The sequence below is a fragment of the Tamandua tetradactyla genome, chromosome 8 (genome assembly GCF_023851605.1).
Source record: "Tamandua tetradactyla isolate mTamTet1 chromosome 8, mTamTet1.pri, whole genome shotgun sequence".
NCBI lineage: Eukaryota > Metazoa > Chordata > Mammalia > Pilosa > Myrmecophagidae > Tamandua > Tamandua tetradactyla.
This window is the reverse complement of record NC_135334.1, coordinates 30573979-30598151: the sequence shown is the minus strand read 5'-3', so window position 1 is coordinate 30598151 and position 24173 is coordinate 30573979. Positions and strand designations below refer to the sequence as shown.

At 40.0% G+C, this 24173-nt stretch overlaps 2 long non-coding RNA genes across 4 annotated transcripts in view; one reads left to right on the top strand and one right to left on the bottom strand.

Annotated features, from left to right (window-relative positions):
• Window positions 1–236: 236 nt before the first annotated feature.
• LOC143643319 (uncharacterized) lies at window positions 237–16611 on the bottom strand. The gene is made up of 3 exons (XR_013156214.1): window positions 16352–16611; window positions 1071–1178; window positions 237–507 (listed from the first exon to the last, which is right to left on the bottom strand). It is a non-coding gene; the product is annotated as an uncharacterized LOC143643319 (long non-coding RNA).
• Window positions 15140–24173, top strand: part of LOC143643320 (uncharacterized) — a 24996-nt gene continuing 15962 nt past the window's right edge. Inside the window, exons 1-4 of one of the 3 annotated variants that reach the window (XR_013156216.1) lie at window positions 15140–15232; window positions 15901–16136; window positions 16915–16992; window positions 17924–18062. This is a non-coding gene — a long non-coding RNA (uncharacterized LOC143643320). The other 2 variants (XR_013156217.1, XR_013156215.1) reach the window with 2 other exon arrangements.

Below are 24173 nucleotides of genomic sequence, written 5' to 3'. Positions count from 1 at the left end.
AAATCAGGCAGCACGATGAATGGAAGCATTTTGGTACTTTGGGGATAAACATTCTCTAGATGTTTCATAAGAAAATAGTGTATAGGATTTCTATCTTTAGGCTGGGCACAGGTTTTGTTTGAGCATTGGTCTCAAGGAGATGTGAAGGATTGCATCCACAATCCTGGATTCTACCTGTCCAGGCTGCTCATGGTGGGACCAGGTGACATTGTAATACAATTTGGGAGGAACCAGAGCTCATGCCCTTAGAATCACATTCAATATACACTTCAGTGTGGACAGGCCTTTACTGGCCCCTGCTTCATTTTAGCAAGTGTGTCAACCGTAGCTGTGGGCTGGACCGAGGTTGCCTTCTGATGATTTCACCAAGTGTTCCCAAGCCTGAACTCTCTTCTGATCATTCACCCTCTCTCACCCCCAGAAATATGCTGAGTTCCAAGTTGTACCTATTAGAGCTTTGCACTCCTTACATTGAAGATTTTGATTCCTGTTGAAATTCTGATCTCCCTGGATGAAGTAGAAATTTGAATTTGTTAGTTTTTGAAAACATTAGCGTGACACTGAGGGCAGGATTGATAAGGTTGGAGGAAGCATGTAGAAAGGCAGAGAGCATTTGGATACTGGGGACGGGACCACTGGAGCCCCCCAAGAGGGTCTCTCTGGATGGAAGCCTGAGGGATTCCTGAGAGAGAACTAATTTTGCCCCTGTTAAGTGGCCAGCTTAAACAGCCAAGTCACTTAGGGTAAAACACAGGGCAGGTCATCTGTGTTTGTGAGGTAGAAAATAGGGGCAATTACTTAGAAGTTTTAAAGCCTGAAGCAGTTTTTCCTCAATCAACTGAATATAGCAGGTTAGAGTGATTTTTGAATTTGATGTTAACTAGCAGAATTGTTTCAGTTTATCATTCTTCTTTCATGTGTAGACATTGCTAATGAGCACTTCTTTGCCACTCACTTATCTCAGTGGAGACATAATTTTGTTTTATAGCCCTGACACTCCATATCGTGTTGATCAGTTAATAATTTATCAAGAACCACTAGTGAAATATTCAAACAAATGTGCACTGTACCGTATTGCTGTGTCTTTTCCTTGAGCCATTTTGAGGGCAGGCAGAAAGTCAAATTGCAAAACATCTGGGCTTCTTCATGGTCTTATTATAATGTGATTTTAACTCTCCCTGCAATTAGAATGAAAATCACCCCAATTAAAAGACTTGAAACAGTGTGGTGCTCCTATCAAGGTGTTAAAATGTTCATCCTGTTAAATAGGAAAAAAAATTAGTTCCCTTTGAGATTTTCTACATTAAACTGGTTTCCTAATTTACTACATGCTATTTAAATAGCTTTGATTGCACTTCTTATTTCAAATGATACAGTTCAATTAGCTTGTAAAAAATTGTAGCTCTCCAGGGACAACGAAATCTCCCAACAAACTTAATCTGTATCAGGAAGACATGGATATCTATCACAAGATTCTTGGTAGCTACCACTATACCTTATGTATCTCCTGAGTACCCCAAATTCGGTTTCATTTTATGCTCTGAATATGAACTATTATAATTAATATTAGTAGCTCAATTTATTGAGCACCTAATGCATATCAATCAGATTACATGCATTGTTTTATTTAGTAATTTTTACAACAGTCCAATGAAATAGATATTATCCCCATTTTACGGATGAAGAAATGAGATTGTGAAGTGAACGGAACGTTTCCCCATTTGTTTGATCCATGTCTGAGGTGAGATTTAAACCTAATCTTCATCACCAAAATTTATGTTCTTAATCTTGGGGCCCACAGTAATCTTTGTAGGTCTTTGAAACAAAATCCATTCAATCATTATCCTTTGTTGTTCAATTAACTAAGGATAATTATATTGATAACTATTGGTAATTGAAAAACTAATATGGGGTTTGAGTACAAATATTATTTCTTTCTATTATGAAAATTTTCAAATATGTGTAAAACTGGAGTGAATAGTATAATGCTATATATGCCCAATTTTGTATGAACCGCCATGTATATCCCTCTCTCTTTTTTTTAATCTTTCCCTCCACTTTTTTTTTTCCATGAGTGTTTAGAAGCGAATCCCAGCCATCATGCCATGTCATTCATGAATATTTCAGATGATTTCCAGCACAGCCACCATGCTATTATCACCCTACCAAAGTTCTCAATAATTACTATCATCTAACATATAGACTGGCAGAGTCCGGGTCCTGGCAGGAAATAGACATATTCAAGAGAAGTCACTGAAGGGATTTTACTAAAGGGACTGTTTACAAAGGGGTGGTCAGGGTTCACGGAAATAAACGAGGGAGGGTGCAATGCCTGGAGGCTAGCACAGGTGAGAAGCTGTTATTGTCTGCACACCCCCTTGCCTACAAGATGCAAAGAGAGGAAACATTTTTTTTCTGAACTCCGTCGGTTTTTCACATCCTATTTTTCAACTATTTCACTTCTCAGATTGTCTAATTCTAATTTAGTCTATGTTTTCATAGCTCCCATAGTGTTCTAAATTCATTTTACCCCCCTTTGTGATAAGTTATAATTTTCATCAGCTTTGTGGGCATATTTTTCTGGCAATGCCTTTATATGGAGTTTGCGTGCAATCCTTTCAATTTTTATCTTGTTTTTTTTTTCAGGTGGTCTCTTTATTCCTGTTCTTTTAGAAGGAGATTGCTACGTGATAGGTGGAGATAGACCAGGACAACTTCCTCAGAGACATGGCTCCAACTCCCTCCTATGTTGTTATCTTAAAATATTAAGAAATATGGCCCCCCAGTTTAATGGTCTTGCTTCTTCTGGACGTTCTCCTCCAAGTATTTGAACATTCTCTTCTTTTCCATTAATGTTTTTCCTCAATTTGTCCTCTACTCATAGCATTTTATTTTCTAGAGGGGGAGAACTTGTTGGACATTTCTGAGATCCTAGAGGATGTAGGCTACTCAGGACTCTGTGATTGCCCCATGGGTTTTTGGTATCTTATTTGCACTTCAGAGTCTATGGAATTTTCCTCTAATTTTACCAACTGGTTGTCTCCAGATTTGCTTGCTGAGGATTCCACTTGAAATGAGGGCATCTCTTTTTGAAGGTGATTGTTTGATGGTGCTTTCTGTGTCTAAAGGACCATCAGAGCTCTCCTATCTTCTACACTGCCTGCCCAAGTGATCTTGCTGTTTGGGCATTATTGAGCAGACGCTAGGGGGGTATAGGTCATGTAATCTCAGTCAAGCACAGGCAAGAAAAGCTAGAGAGTTGAACAGGTTAGAGGAATATCACCTGGTGAGCCAAGATACAGAGCAAGGAGACCATAGGCTGGGCCAGCAAAGGCTGAGGAAGCAGTTACTCAGAATCAGAGTGACAAGGGGGCCCCTGACAGGCAGCTAAACAGGCTGCAGCAGCTCAGGGTGCCACACTTTCCTGCCATTGCTGGCCAAATTTGCTGCATTTAAAAAATTTGTTCACTGTCTATCCCTCCACTGGATTATGTTCTTGGATTACCCTAGGATACATAATGACACATCTTCTTTACCTGAAGCCTTAAAAACTGGTCAGAAGCTTTGTCCTTGTCAGAGCTGCCTTCTTTACTATAAATGTTATCTCACATAGCATATTAACGTTTGAAAAACCTCTCCCATGTTCAGTATCTAAAGGCAGATAAAAGCCATTCAAAAGAAATGCCAGTAATTCCTTTCTCTTCTCCTCAAAAGGTCTCTGCCTAATCTTCTTCCCTGCTGAGTTGGAGGAAAATGCAGTTCTCCTTCCTATCTAGGCTAAAATCTCATGTCTTCTGTAGAATAAATGTAGGGAGATGTTCAATGGAAAAACAACAATAATTTCCTAAATGTGTATTATCTGCTAGGTCCCACACCATGGAGCTTTACATGATCTAATTTAGATATCTAATTTATTAAATTATCTAATTTAATTTTCAGAATGAAGTTTAACGGCAGGTGTTATCAGTCAGGATTTAGTTGCAGGTAACATAAACAACCCTAACTATTATAAGCAAGAAAAGACTTCATAAAGAACTCGGTGCTTACAAAATCGTCAGAAGCTCTGCAGAAGCGGCTCAAGGTGAGTCTTTCAGGAATGACTCCCAGAAAAACACCATCGAACTGGCCACCCAACCAGAACACTGCCATAATTGGGAAGTTGCCGCTGGTTTCAAGATCCTTCTTCTTAGCTGCAATCCAGCATCCAGGAAGCCCCAGCTGCAACTCTTGGCTCCAGGAGACACTGTTGTAACTGAGATTTAGGGACCAAGGCCAGGCGCCAAATCCATACCACCAAAATGGATGGCTCAGGTACTGCCTCCTTCTCCTCACTAAACTCAGTTACAAATTTAAGTCTTATTAGCATGCATCTATTGGCATAACCTAATCATTTGAACAACCCTTGATAAAAGGAAGCCTTGGAAATGTTGTTTTCAGCTTCCTAGCCTCTGTAGTATAGACAGGAAGTGGGTACATTTCACCTAAGTAGCCAAGAGGAAAAGAGCTGAGCTACGACTGGAAGAACTAATCACATAACAAGAACTTGAAGAGCTAGGATTTAATCCAGATCTGAGGACCCCTAAGGTCATGTTCTCAACCACCCCACTATGCTGCCTGTCTAAGAAGGATTCTGTGGTCAAACAGGTGTGAAAAATAAGCATCGTCAGTTCATTATCAATGTCTTCCTTTAACTATGTCACCTCCTTAAGTGTTGATTCTATCCCATTTCTTTCTCTCCCAATGGACTTCTCAAATGTAAGAGAATCCTCTTAGACCTCAAACTTACCAAAACTGTTGCACCAGCTTTCAGTCTGTTATGCAAGAGTAGGTTCACAGTTTGATTGAATTATAGTGGGTGTATTATCTAGGGTTCTCTAGAGAGACAGAATCAACAGGAAATATCCATAAATATAAAATTTATAAAAGTGTCTCATGTAACCATGGGGATGTAGAGTCCAAGGTCTGTAGAGCAGGCCGCAAGCTGGCAGCTCTGATGAAGGACCTCAGTGAACTCTCAGGAGAGGCTCACTGGCTGAAGCAGGAAGAGTGACTGTCTCTTCTGAATCCTCCTTAAAAGCCTTCTGGTGATTAGATTAAGCAACACTCATTGCATAAGATACACCTCTTAGCTGATTACAAATGCAATCAGCTGTGGATGCAGCCAATGTGATCATGATTTAAGTCCATGAAATGTCCTCATAGCAAGAGACGGGCCAGTGCTTACCCAACCACCACCTGGCCAAGTTGACACGTGAACCTGACCATGACACTGGACTGTTTCTGAAGGTGGTAAAGTAGATTGCTTGGATCTGTCATGGGAAATTAGTTATTTCCATTAAGACAGGGAATAAAATAGAAATTCTTGTTTCTTCTATAAATGAGTCTCAGAAAACTCCTGTTTATATTATAATAGCCCCAGCACATTCATTCATTCATTCACCAAACAAATATTTATTGAATTTTTTACTCTATGCCAGGGATATAATAGTGAACCGACATGTACTGTTCATGTCCTAACGATGTCTAGAGGTCAAGACTGACATTAAACCACTCTGCAAAGGAGATTAAGATAGGAGAAGAATGGGAGCAATGGAAGCAACAAGGGAAAGGTTAGTACATGTGATCCTGAAGAAGCTTCATTTATTCTGATATCTGAAGGGTATAGAAGTTAGTAATGCAAAGAGAGAAGGGATGAGTGTTATAGTCAGAGGGGGGCTTCAATGTTACAATCCTAGAAAAGGAGAGAGAGAAAAGCATATTGTGATTATGTGAAAGAGGAGCTGTGTGGCTGCAGTATAGGAGCTGGAGGTAGGGAGGAGAGAGGACCAAGATGGGTTGCAAATATGGGCAAGGTTCAGGTCATGTGTGGATGTGTAGACTGATTGAACAGAATGAGAAGCCTCCGTTTCATTCATTCTGGTTGTTTATGCTATTGCTGACAAGGCCAGATGGGAACACATGCTAAAATAGAGAGTACTAGATTTTCTCTTTATTAATCATACTAGTAAAGAGAAGCAGATGCTATGGAAACATTTATACAATTTGTAGATCTTTTCCTATAGTTTTCAGTATTTAAAAATAAAGCCTCCATTTTTCATTAGCGGGAATAGAGATCTCTAACTTTATAGAAATGAATTTTTGTCTTTCATAATTATTCAAATATACCCTAGATTATTCATGAAAGGTGAATTTTTAAAAATAATTATTATTCAAAGATGAGCACTGAAGTGGAAATGTTTATTACTTTTAGAGAAGAAAAAAAAACTAATAATGTTCTCCTTCCCCCAAAGTTTTTAATTTTCGGATATTCTAATGATGAAGAAGGTGCTGGTGATTGGGAATGTGGTAGCCATTGTCCCAGTTATAGACATTGGCAAGAGCTGGAGGAAAAATGCAGGTGTGCATAATGAGATAGAGTGTGGCAGTCCACACCAGACAGCAGCCAGGCAGTCATTGGTATCCACAAAGTCTGGGGTATCCCTGGCTATGGGTGGAACCCAGATCTAAGACAGATGAAACCTTGAGATGTCTTCCTCGATTGTTTGGCTCCCAATAGTGAGGGGATGGATATGAGAGTTGGTTAGGGGAGGTTAATGTCCATAATAAGTTCACTTCACCATGTGTAAAATTGAAGTGAATGACAATTGCGTGCCAGGCAAGGCCAACCTCCAATAAAACCATGCTGTAGTTGTATGTTTTCATGGCCCATTTCTGTCTTCTATGGACTTGGTGCCCTCTTACTGCTCTCTCCTCTGTACCAATTCATTCATTTCTTTAACAAGTACCTACTAGGTGCCAAGTACTCTACTAGGTATAGGGGCATCAACAATTCATTAATTCATTTGGCAATTATTTACTATGTGCCAGTCAATGTTCTAAGCAGGGATAAACAAGATACATAGGATTCTGCTTTCATGGAGTTTATACTCTGATGGAAGAGACAGAAAATAAACATACACACAATGAGGATTTGAAAGTAGTGTATAAAAGTGCTAAAGAGAACATTATTTAAAATCCAGTGTTATGGTGATAACATAGCAGCTATTTTAATTGGGGTAGAAGGAAAGCTTCCTGCAGGAGGTGATCTGTGTGCTTATATATGAATGGCAAGAAGAATAAGTCGGATGGAGGTCAGGAGGAGGAGGATTCCAAACAGAGCAATGATTAGTACATAGGCTCTATATCAGAGATGACTTTCATATGTTTGAGGAAGACACAAGCCCTTGTGGGTGGAACACAGTGAGAGGGCGAGTAGTACAAGAAAAGGTTGGAAAGCAGGAAAGAAGCTTCAGGGTATTCATAGGCAAGGGTAAGATGTTTGATTTTATTTGAAGAGTACTGGAAATCCACCAGGAATTTTTAAGCAGGGAAGTGACATGATCTGAACTGCATGAAAAAATATGACTTTGGTTGGTATGGGATTGGGGGATATATGATATGAGAATAAGATTGTATATAGTGTGGAGAGAATGCACGAGGCTGGACCCCTGCCCTCAAGCATGCACAATTTTCCTCTTATCCCTTTCAAATATTCTCAGGGCATTTATTCTTGATGTTCATCCAGTTGACTGATTATGAGTCATCGGTTTCACACAGTGAATTATGAAATCCCTGGAGACAAGTCTGTGACTATCTTAAGCTGCTAAAAAGGTGACAGACACTATAGTAGGTGCTCAATAAATATTTGCTGGATGGATGAATTAAAATGCTTGCTTAGTTTTGTTAATGAATTACCTTGCCCTGAATGGTATGACCTTTTCCCCATGATTAGTCAGTGTTTTTGGTGGAATATCCTGTGTGAAGAATCTAAGAGAGACACACCTTAAGTGACAATAAAATGAAGTTCAATGTTTAGAGGTGTTTTTGTTTTAAACTTTTTATTGCATAGTATAACATATATACAAAGCAAAGAAATAAAAAAAGCAATAGTTTTCAAAGCCTCTTCAATAAGCAGTTAAAGGACAGATTCCACAGTTTGTCATGGGCTACCATACAACCCTCTCAGATTGTTCCTTCCAGCTGCTCCAGAATATGGGACACTAGAAGGCTTAAATATGTTTTATCACCACAATCAAATTTTTTCTTTCTTTTTTGTGGAAAATAACATTTGTACAAAAAAGCAATACATTTCAAAGCACAGCACCACAATAAGTTATAGAACATATTTCAGAATTTGACATGGGCTATAATTCCACAATTTCAGGTTTTTACTTCTAGCTGATATAAGGTACTGGAGACTAAAAGAGATATCAATTTAATGATTCAGGAATCATATTCATTTATTAAATCCTGTCTTTTCTGTATAACTCCACCATCACCTTTGATCTCTCTATCCCTTTCTTTAGGGGTATTTGGGCTATGGCCATTCTAAATTTTTCATATTGGAAGGGTCTGTAACTAATATGGGGTAAGGAGATGGAACTGTCTGATATTTTTGAGAGGTTGGGCCCTCTAAGTTTCAGGATTTATTTGGTCCAGGGAACCATCTGGAGGTTGTAGGTTTCTGGAAAGTTATACTAGTGCATAAAACCCTTGTGAATCTTGTATATTGCCCTAGGTGTTCTTTAGGACTGGTTGGAATGGTCCTGGCTGGGGTTTGGCAGGTTATGATAGATAGCAAGGTCTACCTGAAGCTTGTGTGAGAAAAACATCTAGAGTAGCCTCTTGACTCTGAACTCTGTCTGCCATTGATACTTTATTAGTTACACGTCTTTTCCTCCTTTTGGTCAGGATGGAATTGTTGATCTCATGGTGCCAGGGCTGGATTCATCCCTGGGAGTCATCTCCCACATTGCCAGGGAGACTTTCACCCCTGGATGTCCAGACCCCCATAGCGGGGAGGGCAATGATTTCGCTTGCAGAGTTGGGCTTAGAGAGAGTGAGGCCACATCTGAGCAACAAAAGAGATCCTCCAGAAGTAACTCTTAGGCATGCTTATAAGTAGGCTATGCTCCTCCAGTACCTAAACTTCACAAGAGTAAGTCTCAAAATCAAGGGCATGGACTACTGATTTGGATGTCCCTAAAATTTGACACAGTATCAGGGAATTTCCTAGTGGTAAAGTTTAATAGTTCCATACTTTTTCTCCCATCCCTCATGGGACTTTGCCAATACTTTTCGATTATCTGCTTAATACACTCTAGCCTGTACCTCGGCATTATATTAGGCTATACAGGATTAAAGAACCTCTTTCTTATTCTGAGCTCCCTGTGTTTCAATTGTTCAAATGAGCAATGCAGATAGGCTGATTTAGATTATGTGCTACAGAAAATTTCAGTTCCAGACCAAATAAACCTTTCTTCCTTTGGTCTCAAAGAGTATGTTTGGTTCTAAAACACAGACAATGTCTTCCTTACCCTTGTGTTCTGAATTACTTTAACTCCAACCTGATTGTCTTTGTTCTTAACTTTAAATATCAGGTTTTATATACATATATATGTAAAACAGCCTCTCATAATCCAGAAATAATAATTACCACTCCAGACTAATTGTGTCTGCTCTAAAAGCTTACAATCTAGGCCCTTGTTTTCTTGTAAGCATTTTCTAAAGGTAACCATACCATTGTTGTTCTTTTGCTTCTGGTTTATTTTGCCTCACCAAATGTCCCACATGTTCATTCACATCGTTGCATGCCTCACGACTTTGTTCCTTTTTTGTAGCAGCACAACCTTCATTCATTAAGTATACACCATCATTCACCAGTCTACTTAGTTGGTGCATCCTTTAGCCATCTGCATTCATCAGGCATCATGTATAGTGCCCAAAGTCCACAGTCCATCAACACTCTCAATTTTAGATGATTTTAGAGGTTTTTGTATCACTTCGTTGAGATGATGGACAGTAATTAGATGGTGAAAGGCCCAGAAACTAATTCATATAAAATGTTTAAGAATACTGGGGATGTTGATGCAGGAGAAGATGAGACTCAGGGGACATAATAGCCTGCTTTCATATATGTAAAAGGCTATCATATTGAAAAGAAAGGATGTTTATTTTGTGTTGCTCCAGGGGGTGAGATAAGAGCAATAGATGTTGATCTCAAATAAAGAAATAGAATTTTCTACACTATCCAGTAATGGAATAGGCTCCCTTGAGGGGTTATCAGCAGGCAGTCCTCAGAGATATTCAAACAGAAATTGGAAATCATTTGTCAGGGATGTGGCAGAAGTTACTCCTGGCTTTCATATAATGACGACAATAGTTATAATTAATTTAGCACTTACCACATGCCAAACACTCTGCTAAGGGCATTACAAACATTATCCCTTTTAATTTTCATAACAACTGTGCTTTGTAAGAATGATCTATTTTTAGGTTAAGAACTTCAGTATTATAGAAGCTAAGTGATTTCTACAAGGGCATACAATTAATAAATGGAACAGCCAGGCATGAACCCAGGTCTCCCTGACTCCAGGTCTTTGTCCTTTACCATATTGGGCTCTAGCATTCCAAGGAATTTCCTAAACCATGGCCTCTTCCGTACTCCTACCCCAGGATTACGCCACTGAATTTCATTCCATTCCATTGCACAAGTGGAGGAGTGGAATTCAAAGGTAAGGACATTTATTGGCTATTGTTTGTGGGTAGTAATGGCTGGAAGAAGTGGGAAAAATCTTGTTTATTCTCTATATAAGGCTGAATGGGGAAAGTACTGGAGTGCTCTTCCTGAGAGCAGCTTCAGGCATTTCTCTGATACTTTGGCTTCCTCCAGTCCTTTCAATTCTTGTTTCTACGAGACAGGTCCCTAGGTTGGGCTACTGACCCCACTTGAGGGTATCAGGGTTGGTTCTGTTTCTTTTAGGGATCTCCCAAGGGAGAGAGCTGGTCAGTAGGAGGATTTGAAGAGCAAAGTCATCTTGATCTTATCCCAACATCTTCAATATGCCTATAACCTCTGATAGTTAAATTTCTTCCAATTCTAAGAGTTTTATATTCTAATACTCTTCTGGAATAAAATGATTTCTGCTGAGGATTCAGAAATGGGGACTGACCAAGAAAGCTATTGCTTTGTTTGCCTTTGTGAAAGAAAATTATTGAATGAGAAGTTGTTTTATTTTATGTTTTGGTTTGGGCCTTTGTATTGATTTCAATATCTGCAAAACCAAGGAGGCATCATATTTGACATTTTAGATTCCCCATGAAGTGGCAGTTTAAAAGTCTGTCTAAAATTCTTGTCTCATTGATACTTGGTGACACAATCGGACAATGCCCTCTCCTTTCTGATGCTGTACAATGCACCACCTGGGCTGTGTTTTTCCCAGGGCAGCACTGAATGAAGAACCCAGCAGAGAAGTGCTTCACTCATGAGCACCAAAGCAGATCGTCCCTACAGCCCATGAAAACCAGAGAAGGGCTCTCTCCCTATCTTCCCTCTGTATAGACAGTGCCCTAGCCAGTGTTGAACATTGAAACTACCACTCAGTTGTATACCAAGATACTTGATCATCTTAAGGAGTAAGGTGAGCTTTCTTCTCTGAAGGAGCGAGATTATTTGGAAAGTAGGGGACACATGGGTTGTTCTGTGGAAGTGATCAGGGAAAAGAGTATGTAATCGCTATCTATTGAGTGACTATTCTGTGTCAGATAGTTTACACATTTAGGCAGAATCCCCACAGCAACCTTGAGAGGATGTTTTCTTGCTTTACTCATCAATAGTTAATAAGACCCAACTTTGTGGTAGGCTTCCACTGAGAATACAGTTGTGACAAATCCCACAAAGTTCCTGCTTTCCAGGAGCTTAGTTTTTTGAGGATACAATAATAATAACAACTAGTTATTGAATAACCATGCGCCAGGTTCTTATAAACGTGCTTTCTGCATATTATTTTGTTAAAGTTTCCTAAAACTTCATGAGGGAGGACTATTAGCCCTCATCTACTTCTGAGGAAACTAAGGCACAGAGAATTAACTTGTCCCCAGTCGCATGCCTGGCAAGTAGCATAATTGGTATTCTAACTATCTTAAAGGGTCTGGTGTGAGAGCTCACACTCTTAACTTCAGGTTTTACTGCCTCTACAAAATGAATATGATACAGATGAAGAGGGTGGAGTCCACATGGCCAGTGAATTGCCAAAGTGGGATTTGAACACAGATCTATCTAACTCCAAAGCCCATGCTTTTACATTAGTTGTATGAATATTGTCATTGGAGATGGATCAGATTGATTTGGAATTAGTTGCTACCTATGTCAGTGGAGCTCTTCTCCAAAGTAACAAAGAATCATATGCAATTTAAGGAAGACCTATTCTATAGTAAAATATTTTGAACTTGTAAGTAATGATAATAATATGTATTTACTTTTAAAACCTTCCACCTTCCTCCCCTCCTTCCTTCCTTCTTCACTCTCTCCTGGAAAGGAGGAATCCCTTCCTTACAGCAACTATGTATGGGTGTCTCCCAATTATCACAGACTGTGCTAGGTGCTACATTCATAATAACATTTAAATGTTTTTTGATTATCAAGAGTCGGGTAAGCACAAGATAAAAAGGTTTCCACAATTCAGTGAGTTTGAAATATTTTCCAGGAGATCCAGAAAGGATTATTTTATTTTCTCCAAAAAGCAGTTATTTTTAAATCGGCAAATGTTGCTTCTCTCTTTCTTTTTCAATCTCTTGGATGTTTTAGAATGTGCACAAGTCAGCAAAACAAGGGTTGCTTGTCTTTTTTATTTTCAGAGTGGTTTTATTCAAGAGGGCAGGGCCTGGCATTCCGGGGATGGGATGTCTGAGTTAGCAGATGTTTCTTCAGCTGGTCCTGTCACTGATGAGAGCAGAACAGCAGCATGCCTAGCCTGCACAAAGTGTCGACTGACTCTTAGCTCTTATCATGTTTCCCAAGCTCGATTGAATTAACAAGTGGAGGAAGTCTTTTAACTAGCATGGTGGGCAAACTGGGAAGCAATGACATGTGAACTGATGATGGCAAGGATGCATCTGCTTTGCAAACCAGCATCTATTGGGAGCTGAGTTTGAAGCACAGTTCTGGGCCTCATAGATAATGAAGCAGCTCTATTGTGCAGTTGGCAATCTTGTGGAGAAAAGGCATGAAAACATAATACCATATAGGAACACTTGAAGGCCTTGGTTAGCATATCTCCCACTCACTTTCTTAACACTTCTGGGAAGACTTGAAATAGGATGGGGATTCTCATCGCAGACTTGCATTAAACAAGATTCATAAACATAAAACCCAGTCAATCTGATAGCTGTTATGGCTTCTAAGACCTATGAGATGTACCACCTTGCTCAGGTTAGCTGATGATATGGAAAGTTCTAATCTTGAGTCTTTCCCAGAGGTTTGCTGTCATAGGGTCATTGTCATGAAGCCCACAAGCCACTTGAGTGACCATCTGTCTTAGCCACTTCCTAGAGGTCACATAGCCTGCCCACAGAGTTCACAGATCATGCACAGAATTCAAGTCAGCCACAAGGTAGGAGTATGCAAAAAGGGAACTTTATTTTATAACTACAAGTGTTTTCTTTGCTTCTGAGCCCTCAGGTCTGCCCAGAGCAAAGAGTTTATTTTATGCCATTTATGCCTCAGTCCAGTCTGGTACATTTGCACAATCTAATTAGGCTATCGTTGCCTCCCTTACTATTTAGATTTCCAAAGACCATTTGGTTTTTCTTTCTCCCTCACTGTTAGGTCAAAGCTCTCTCATTTTCTCTGAACTTTCCCTCCCCTTCCCATTCTTGGTTGAGCAGAAGCCAATCCACAGCTGCAGTAAACAGGCAAAGGCTGTTCACATCCTAAGGCTGGTCAAGACTTGGTAACTATTTGAATATGAAGCCTAAAGGGGAGGGAGGAGTCAGAGGTGACACCCAGATTTTGGGTTCCAGATGGCCTAGGGAATGAGGTTTCTTTTAATAGACACAGAAGGCAAACATAGCAGGCATATGTAGGAGGAAGAGCTGGTTCATGAAATGGAAACATATGATGTGTTAAGATTGGGACATGGTGAGTTTAGAGTATGGGCCAGGCATTCTGATAGAATTGCAGAGCTGAGGTTTAGGAAGAGTCCAAAAATATAGATTTGGGGCTTATTTGCATAAAGGTCAACACTGTTGAGATTTGAGAGGAGACTGCTGAGGGAAAAGAGAGGAACAAGTAAAGACTGAGTATAGCATTGCTATGGGGGAGTGAAGGAAGATTTGGAGAGGTGGGATGAGCCAGCATTGTTCAAGTTCACTGAAGATGACGAAATTAAAAATGTCTATATCAACTGCGAAAGTGGACATTGTGTTGTGAATGAGGAAACAGAACAAAGAAGGTACTACAAAATCCACATTAAAAAACAATACGAAAGAAGGTCTAGAAAAACACTTGTGATGCTAGATATCCCTACATGTCCCAAATATGGCCACAAACAAAGTTAACTTAAAACAGGGCCATGCAGAGGGCAACAAATAGTGTCATAAACTTTTTTAAAGTATAACTCATCTACGATAAATTCACCCATGTAAAATGTACAATTCAATGATTTTTAGGATATTCAGAGTTGTGCAACAATCACCACTATCTAATTTTAGAACATTTTCAGCCCTTTGTTCTTGAATGGAATTGAATGATAGCTCACCTAAGTATCTGTACATGCTGAAGTGGCCAAGCATGGGCATAGCACCCTTCTTTCAATTGTTTCTTCCATTCCTAGGGTATGTTGCCTCGCTCAGAAGCACAGCTGGCACTTAGAACAAGACTTACTCAGCATGAAGAAAAGTGTTTGGAAATGCCCGCAGTCCTTCTCACGGGTTCACTAAATGCTTATACACTGTATTTTCCCAAGGTGGTAGAAATTAGATGACTGCTGTAGTAACCTAAAGAAATGGAATCTTGGCTCCACATGGTGCTTTCTCCCATTTAAGCAAAACACACTTAAGTCTCTCAATTCATGAACAAATATTTCTTGAACCTACAAAGCACCAGGCACTATTCTAGACTGGAGATTCAGGGGTGAATAAGTCAAAGTTCAGCTTTTTCAGCAATTAGACTATAATAGGGCACGGGAAGAGAGTCAAGCAGGAAAAAATGATTAAAGCATTATAATCAGCTACAGATAAGCACAATGAAAAAGTTAAACAGGGTGATGTAATAAAGTGACCAAGTGAGGTATGAAATTATAGAGTTCACAATACGTTTTCATATCCATTATCTCAGTCAGACTTTATAACCTCTCTGTGATATAGAAAGGGCATGCATTATTATAATTCCCGTTTGATAGAAGAGAAAAATGAGGTACGGAAAGGTTGAGTGATTCAAAGAAATGTTTATAGCTAGTGTCTGAGAGAGCTGGGATTTGGTTCTGGATGTCTGACCCCAAACCAGGATGCTTTCTACCATGTTGTTCAGGAAATAGAAATGGTTATGCATTATATTCATTGCAAATGATAACTATGGAGACTGATGCTTATAGTATTACATTAAGAGAAAATCCAAAATTCAAAATTTTATATGTGCCATGTAAAAATAAGAATGCCTGGGTGGAACAAGGACTGGGAAGTGATAGAAATGAAAATAGCTTTTGCATTATGGAGGTTTCCTTTTTTTTGGTTTCTTAAATTTTAGTTAAAATAATTTGTATCCAAAATGAAATTAGACACTGAATGAAAATTTTTTTGATGATTTGACTATAAGAACTATAGTAAATTGTAGTTTCTATAAAATATCAACTATGTACTATATAATTGCCTATTTAATTATATTTATATAATTTATATACTTTCATGTTCCATATGTGTTGTATATAACATTATATGTATTTATAGCATTGCATATATATAACATTACTTGGGCCAGTTACTTGATCCTCAAAAGATGGGAGTTCATGAAAGGTTGGCCTCATAACGGAGGTATCACCTGGGTTGGGGGAAAACAACACTCAAAAGCTGTATTTCTTCTTCCAGACAAAAGAATAAGGCTGGGAAAGCCCTCAGTGAGGGGAGAATGGCTGCCTCTCGAGAAGCACAGATAGGCTGTTCAGCTGCTCTGGGGCTACAGAACCAAAGACTTTCCATCTAACACCTGTCAGTTGGTCTCATCGGCAAAGCAGTAAATGCAGTGTGTGAGTCAGAGTTCTGACAGGAAACAAACAGATGACGCTCACGTTGGGTAACATGAAGAACAGGGACAATTGACAAAGGTGGGGCAGAGGCAGGGAAACCAGTAAGGATGATGGACAGTGCAGTGGCTAGTTACAGAGGAGCCCTGTTAGCATCCCCAAAGTGAATGGGAGGGTAGAGGGGCTCCTCAATAATGGGAGAGCTGCCTGCCAGGAACCGAGACTTGACTTCACAAAGAAGGAGCTGGGGAATAGGTAACCTGCCTTCACAGCCCTCTCAGCTTCCACCCTCTTACCAGTGTTCTCTGATGGCTTAATGAAGTGGAAGAGAGTAGGGCGCCCTTTGATGCGTTGGTTGCAGGTCAGTCTCAGGGGCAGAGACTAGCATGGAGAAGAGTGGGGAGTGGGTCTGAAGCTACAAAGAGAAGATATCCAGTGTATCCAAGGAAGTACAGGAGTTTTCATCTTGGCCCTTCCCTTCTCCTTCACAAACTCCACCTCCCCTTCCACCTTCCCTACTACCTGCCACCAGGTATACCATGCGGTGTCTTAGAAGGCAAAGCAGGAGTCAAAGCAGGGCCTGAAGTCAAAGAGTCACAATGTCTGAATCCTTTATGATGTAAGGAACTTAACTTCTCTGACTCCGGGACTTTGTGTGCTAGCAAAGAGCACGGGATCTGCAGCCAGACTTACTTGAGTTCACACCTCCCCTGCCAATTACTTACTATGTGATTCTGGGCCTCAGTTTTCTCACTTTAGATGTTATTTAGTTTCAGTTTAAGAACAAAGTGCTTCAAAGAGTGTTCAAGTGTTAGCAAATATAGTCCATAAAATGGTGATTATAGTACTCATTTTGTAGTGTTGTCATGAGGATTAAATAAGGGGAGAATGACATGTGCAGAAAGCTGGAGGGAGGACGTTCTCAGCAGGAGGTAAGGTGAGTGTTTGGATACCCATGTGGGAATGCATAGAAGGAGTTTGCAGAACAGAGAGAGAATTGGACTGGCCATCAGCATCGAGGGTGGGTGTTTAGAGTTAGTTCTCAGATGCAGGGAACAGTTTCCTGGCTGGGTTGTCCAGCCAGGCCCTTACCTAGTTTCCTGTACACCTGTCCATGGACGCAGTGGCCACCAAGATTAGCACTGAGATCTTAGGCTATGGGACAGGGCCCAGCTATGTGTCCACTAGGTTTCCTGACTCTTCTTGCACCATCAGCTGGTCCCCAGAACACTCCAGTCACCGTCCAGGAAAAGACAAGCAATCACACTTCCACACAGTTAATGAGAATATTAGCTAGTTCTGAATGCACTTGGAATTTGAACCCTGGTTCTGCCTTTTGTTTCACTTTTGATCTGTCACAAGTTACTTGATTTCTCTAAATCACAGTTTCCCTATTTGTAAAATGGAGACGTTACCTATGTCCCAGGTCTGTTGAAAGAATTCAGTGACAAAATTATGCAAAGCTGTATTTCCATTCCCTCTGCTTCCATGGGTTCTGCCCCCATGTACAATGTTTAAATAGATTTGGAAGATTTCTGGGTAGCCTGTCATTGGCAATCAAAGCAGCACTGTCAGAGAAGCAGAGCCCTACATGCATCTAACATGTGGGCTTCCTCTGGATTAAGCCTAGCCATCTAAGTGAGCTCCTCAGTCCAATATCCTTCCCTCTAGGTCAGATATCCAAAAGCCACACACTTATTCTCCAAGGCAACAACAGATGCTTATATCAACAGAAGGGAGATGGTCAGTCATTTTAAAATAGAAAACAAGGTCAGAAAGCTCACTCTGACCAGTAAATACTGACTCTTCATAAACATTTTTAAAACCCCAAGTGTAGAATTGGCTCATTTTCATAAACTCTGTTTCAGATGCAGTTTCTTCTATCTGAATAGCCAAGCTAACTGCCCCAAGAACTTACAGAATGATTGAATTTATGATCTTCTTAGAGAAAATCCTATACATTTAGATGGGATATTTAAAACCTTCAATAAAGAGCCTCTCTTTGAATATTTGAGTGAATTCTTACTGCACAAAGTGTTTCATTCCAATTCCAGCTCAGTGGGCTGCCATGGTAAAAGTATTCATGATTAATTCTGTTCATAAAAATGCTGGAAAAAAAAAGAAGAAAAAAAAAATCCCTGATGTATACCAGCACTTTAAGTGCTTTGACTTCTATTCAATTTAATTATTTCCTCCCCATGGCTTTAAATTGAAGGGCTTCAAAATCAGGACTTGCTTCTGGTAAACTTAATTACTTTCCCCTGGTAAAAAAGAAAGGGTGCAAAATCAAAGGGCTCCGAGATGGAGTCAATGTGAAGAGAGAAAGGAAAGACTATGGGGCTGGGAATCTGGAGTCCTGGTTTCCATGCCCAGTCCTGTGACTACCAATCTACTGAGCTCCTCTTCAAGGCATCAGTCACAAACAAACACACGCACATGCACACACACGCACGCATACATACATACGTGTGTATGTGTGTGTATATACACAAGCATGCAGTCGATCCTCAGTATTTGCAGATTCCGTATTTGTGAATTTGTGCCTACTCACTAAAATTCATTTGTGACCTCAAATTCAATATTTGTGGCGCTTTTACAGTCTTTTGCCAACATGTGCAGAGTGGAGAAAAATTTGAGTCAGCTGAGTGGAACAAGTGCTCTGCTCTCTTGGATCAGTCCTCCTACTGTAACCAAGTATCTTTTTTGAAGTGTATGTAGTGTCGCACGTTTTTCACATTTTTGTGCTTTTTGTTGGTGATTTTGCTGTTTGGTGCTGAAAGGCTAAACAGTGTTCCTGAGCACAAGCAAGCTGTGATGTACCTTATGGAAAAAAATAAATGTCAGATAAGCTTCTTTCCCAAACACGAGTTATAGTGCTGCTGGCTGTGAGTTCAATGTTAATGAATCAATTATATATAAAAAATAAGAGGTCTTTAAATAGAAGCATATAGTAAACAAAGTTATATATTGAGCAGTTTGATGAGAATGTTGTGATCAGAGGCTTAGAAGTATCTAACTGTATTTCCTTTAGCAGCAAAAGGTATTTGTTTATTCAGTGTTCACTGTGACTTTACAGAACTAATCTGCTGTGAATAATGAGAATCAGCTATTACTGGATAATCTCTAAATCTTTTCTCGAGTTAAAATATTATGCCATACAATTGTGATATACTGGGAATGGTAGAATGGAAAGATAAAATTAATGTGGTCTTTGAGGATGCAATCATGGTCTTCAGGGATGTAAAGAGAATATCATTGAGAATAATCTCTGGATAATCTGGGGTGGAGGTGGGGAGGGTAACTGGTAGGTTTACAGGGATGTGAGGCAAATGGTAAATGCCTCAGCTGCAGGCTGTGAGGTCTCAGTGGAAGCAGCCAACGCCTCCACGACACTGACCCATGGTTCCCAGCATCACCCAGTGCGAGTGTCTGGGCTGAGCCCGGAGCGCAGCAGACTGTGCCCGCGCTTAGTTGCTGGGCGCAGTGAAGGACAGACATATGGGCTGGATGGTCCTTGCTGCCCTGACAGCTGCACAGAAGGTCCAAAAACTGCTTCCACATGAGGACGCAAGTTGTCCACACACCAGTCTAAGAAATAGTCACATCATTTATTGGATTTCTCTCTCCACTTCACACCCTTCCCCCTTCACCCACCAGAGTTATCCAGGTGAGAGCATATCATTGAACATCAAGGATATCCTGCGAATAAAATTCTCAAAGGAACAAGGAGTAATGTGAAGACTGTTGCAAAGTAGAATTGTCTTCTCCCAGTTAAGGCGTACTCTACTCTGTAGATGAGTCTTTCTTGGCTTAATATTGGAGGTACCGTGTTTCCTTTGTAATTTTTTTCTGTTCACGCTTATTTCAGCTCAGAAAGTCTTTCTCCCCACAAAATGTTTTTGAATAAGAAAAGTTTACGGAGAAGTTGCACAGGAAATACAGTGTTTCCATATATCTCTCTAAGCACATATCGTCTCCCCTATTATTAACATCTTACATTAGTGTGGTATCTGTTACAATTGATGAACTAATATGGATACATTATTAGTAGCTATAATTCACAGTTTACATTAGGGTTCACTATTTGTGTACAGTTCCATGGGTTTTGACAAACCCCCAATGTCAGGTATTCATCATTATTATGTCATACAGAACCATGTCATGATCTTAAAAATGGCTGTGCTCTACCTAGGCATCCCTTTCATCCCACCCCCAAACTGTGACAACCACTTATCTTTCCAGAATGCCATATAGTCGGAGTAATAGTAGCATGGAGTCTTTTCAGACTGGCTTATTTCACTTAGCGATGTGTACTTAAAATTCCATCATGTCTCTTTGCAGCTTGATAGCTCATTTCTTTTTATCACTGAACAATATTCCACTGTATGGATGTACCACAGTGTGTTTATCCATTATATACGGAAAGACATCTTGGTTGCTCTGTGTTTCCTTTAAATAAGATGTAAGATTAAGCATGATCTCTAAGCTGGACTAGGGGTCTCCTCTGGGGGTGATTAGCCTCCCTCTCTTGGATCTGGACCCCTGGGATTCTACACTAGCTTGAGAGAATTCCTCAGCATAGTGGTAATAGAGTCTTTCCATGGGAGGGAGACATTGCTATTGGGAATCCCAGCACTGAAGCCTAACTTTCCTTTTCCACAGAGAAATCCTTCCTTGTTCACTGTGGAGATTGGAGTGGTGATTGACTTGGGAGGTAATAAATCCCTTGTCCTCTCCAATCTACCTTTCCACCCCACTATCGTCCACTGCCATAAATCATAGTCCCCTTTCTCAACAGAGTGGAAACTGGGTGGCAAGAATGAAAAATCAGGTGTTGCCTGTTCTCTATCCTTTGTCCATAATCACCATCATTGGAGCAGACACTGCTGGTTACCTACTCAGCCTGCATTCTCTGTTTCTTCTTTGCTGACAGAGCCTTGATTTTGTTCTGATAACAAAATCTACCATCCACTGTACAGCCATGTGCCTGGGGAAAGTGGTCCTATCTCTTCTCAGGGACAACTCCTGATTAATGAAAGCGATCACAGTAATTCCATTCTTCCTTGCTAGTGATTGGTTTATGAGTGGCGTGTGATCCAGTCCTAGCCAATGAGATATGGAGGATGGTAACAGGGATAGTTCTAGAAAATATGTTCCTTGTTCTTAACAAGGAAGACACAAGGAAGCAATGGTCCTCTTTTTCTTTTGGACTTTGTAATGTCGGGATGTGTTGAGTGGAACTGTAACAGCTATTTTGTGACTATCGAGGGAACTGGCCTAAGGACAAAGCTGATGTACTGAGAATGGTAGAATGGAAAGATAAAATTAATGTGGTCTTTAGGGATGTAATCAAGCTACTGAAATAACCAACCTTATTTCTGGATCTCTTGATTTTTTAAAGCTAGGCAAATAGAATTCTCTTTTGTTTACAGTCAAAGTAACTAGACTTACAGAAATTGGTGCCAAAAGAGGTTGGGCACAACAAGAGAGAAATGGCAGGGGTGGTGGTGGATATGGGGTCAGCTACTTGACCTGGTTGGGGCTGAAGGCAGTGCTCTCAGTTTATCACATGGAATTTGAGTAGATCATGGCAGAGAATGGCAGAAGAGTTAGTGAAATTACCAAGTCACCTGAAAGGTGGTGCCTACTGCAGATAAGGGTTTTGGTGGGATCAAGTGTCAGTACCATAAAACTTTATAGGAAGCTTGAAGAAAATCATGTTCTATAAGCCAGGACAATTGCTTCCATTTGTGTTGGATAGTTTTAACAAAGAGAATGTCAAGCTCAAAATTCTAAACCAGGTAGGGCTGAAAATCAGGAGGTATTGAAGACTGATTTTTAAAGCCAGGCTGGGATAGGCAAAATCCAAACATCAGGTTTGATCCTGTAGATTGCTGAATTACATGGTCATTGAGATCACTAGGTTTATTAGATTTTCTTATGCAAAGGCAAGAGCACATTATCAGGCAATTGTGGACCTCCAGCAGAATGGAGAACTAAAAGAAAAGCTGGATGGCTTAGAGTTCTCTAAATCCTCAATTTTCTCAGAGCAATCTCTGCAAAGTGGTCCCTTCTCTGCTGTTTGATGAGATTGCTTTTCCCTTACTGATGACTTGGCAATGACCTAGCAAGGAGAAGCTAATTCTCCTCTAGAGTCTCCTCTGATAAATTCTGGGCTAGAGTCATGGCCCAGAATTTATCAGTGGGGCAGTTGCAAAGCTAAATTCAGAAGAAGAGAAATTATGTCCACACCAAAAATAATTGTAAGAATTTACTAATCATTTCATTGGAATCCGGTAAAGATCAGTAAGAAGGAATTCTGAGCATACAAAATCAAGGAAAGATGAACATAATTCTAAATGAGATTGTTTAATACTATGCATGAACCAACTAAAGACTGTGAATTCAATATTCTTGCTCAATAGAGTCTAACTGCTTGGATGCATAAAACCTAGCCACAACAGTGCTATGCTAAATGGAATAGGTTGCCAGAAGTTCCTTATTGTGATGGAGAAGAAGGAATTCAAAGACTTAGAGAAAAAGCAGCATTAGCATGGGTTTATCAAATAAGACTCACAAACCCATTCCCTAACTATACGTCCCCTGTGATATGTCTTTTATCAAGGCATCGAGAAATACTCAGTGAGGAAGCCCGTGCACCTTTTAAAAGCAGCATAGTGACTATTCCCTGTAGGACAGAGATGTTGATGTGATGTTTCGATGAAGTTATGTACTGAGACTTATAGGGGAAGATATAAAATCAAAAGTTTAGGGAAATTAGAGATTTAATATAGACACTTTGTGGAAAAAGGGAGAGAGTTGCCTAGAAATATGTAAACGTATTGCCCAGCAACATTGAATACCTGATTGATGCTGGAAAATATGAAATGCTGGTGGTACCAATCCACTAGCTGTGCATGTGTGTGTGTGTGTGTGTGTGTGTGTGTGTGTGTGTGTGTGTGTGTGTGTAATGGCAGCCAGCAGCTTAGTTACAGGGGCTGAAATGAGAGTAGTTAGATTGATTTATGGTTAATCTTTTTCTAAGCAGGTTTAAGAAAATGACCAGGGGTAAGGAAGCTGATGGTATTGATTGAGGATATGTTGGGTCTTGTGGAATAGGCTGGACCAGGAGGGGAGAAATAAGGAGGGGCTGACAAGGAAGAAGTGAAAGGATTAAAGGACTAGATATCTTGAGGAAGCTGAAAATGGAAGATTAAATGGGATAACAGAGTGGCAGAGACTGGCTAACTATTCACCAAAACTATTTCCTTTTCCTTCTTGGATACAGAGAGACTATTTTTTTTTCAGTCTTTATTGTGAGCATGCTTCTGAGTTCTGGCTAATGGAATATGGAAGTACTCTGTGACCAATTCTAGGTCTGACTCCAAAGAATTTTCACATGTGATCCTCTGTGCTCTTTCCCTTCTTTTGTCTACCTCAGAAGCCACATATTGAAGAAGGATGGAAAAATCCTTCCTCTTGGGCATGCTGCTTGAATGAGAGCCACTCACCAATCAGGAGTATCCAGTTTGGATTTTGAGTGAGGAATAAATCATATAGGTAGCTCAGCAGGCTACTGAGTTTTGTTTTATCTGTTATGGCAGCCAGCATTGCACTACTGGGAGGGAAGATCATGTTTCTGGAGTAGGATATTCCAGATAATACAGACTTAAGCAGGGGGAAAAATAAATCTACATCCATAGACCAAGATGTTCCAAAATGCAATAGCAAATGTCTTTGGATCAAATATCAATGTTAAGAACCCTAAACAATATGCCCTAGAGTAATTTATTTCTATGTTAATAGCAGTTGCTGCAGACCCCAGAGTCTAAGCTATTGTACTCTTTGATAGTTGCTCCTACAATATTGTGAGGTCTCAGGTATTTTACTGAAGATGATTCATTGAATTTTTTAGTGATTTGAGACTTGCTGCACTGAGGGGTAAGCAGGGTCAGAGAGATGAAATGACTCATACCGTAGCCAAGTCTAAATCAATAAATTCAGGTCTCCTGATCCTTGCTCTATACGTTTTCTCCATATGAATAGAGCAGAGGTTTACTTGTGTGTGTGCATGTTTTATGGAAACTTTCCTTAAAATAAAAAGATACTTTTCCAGAC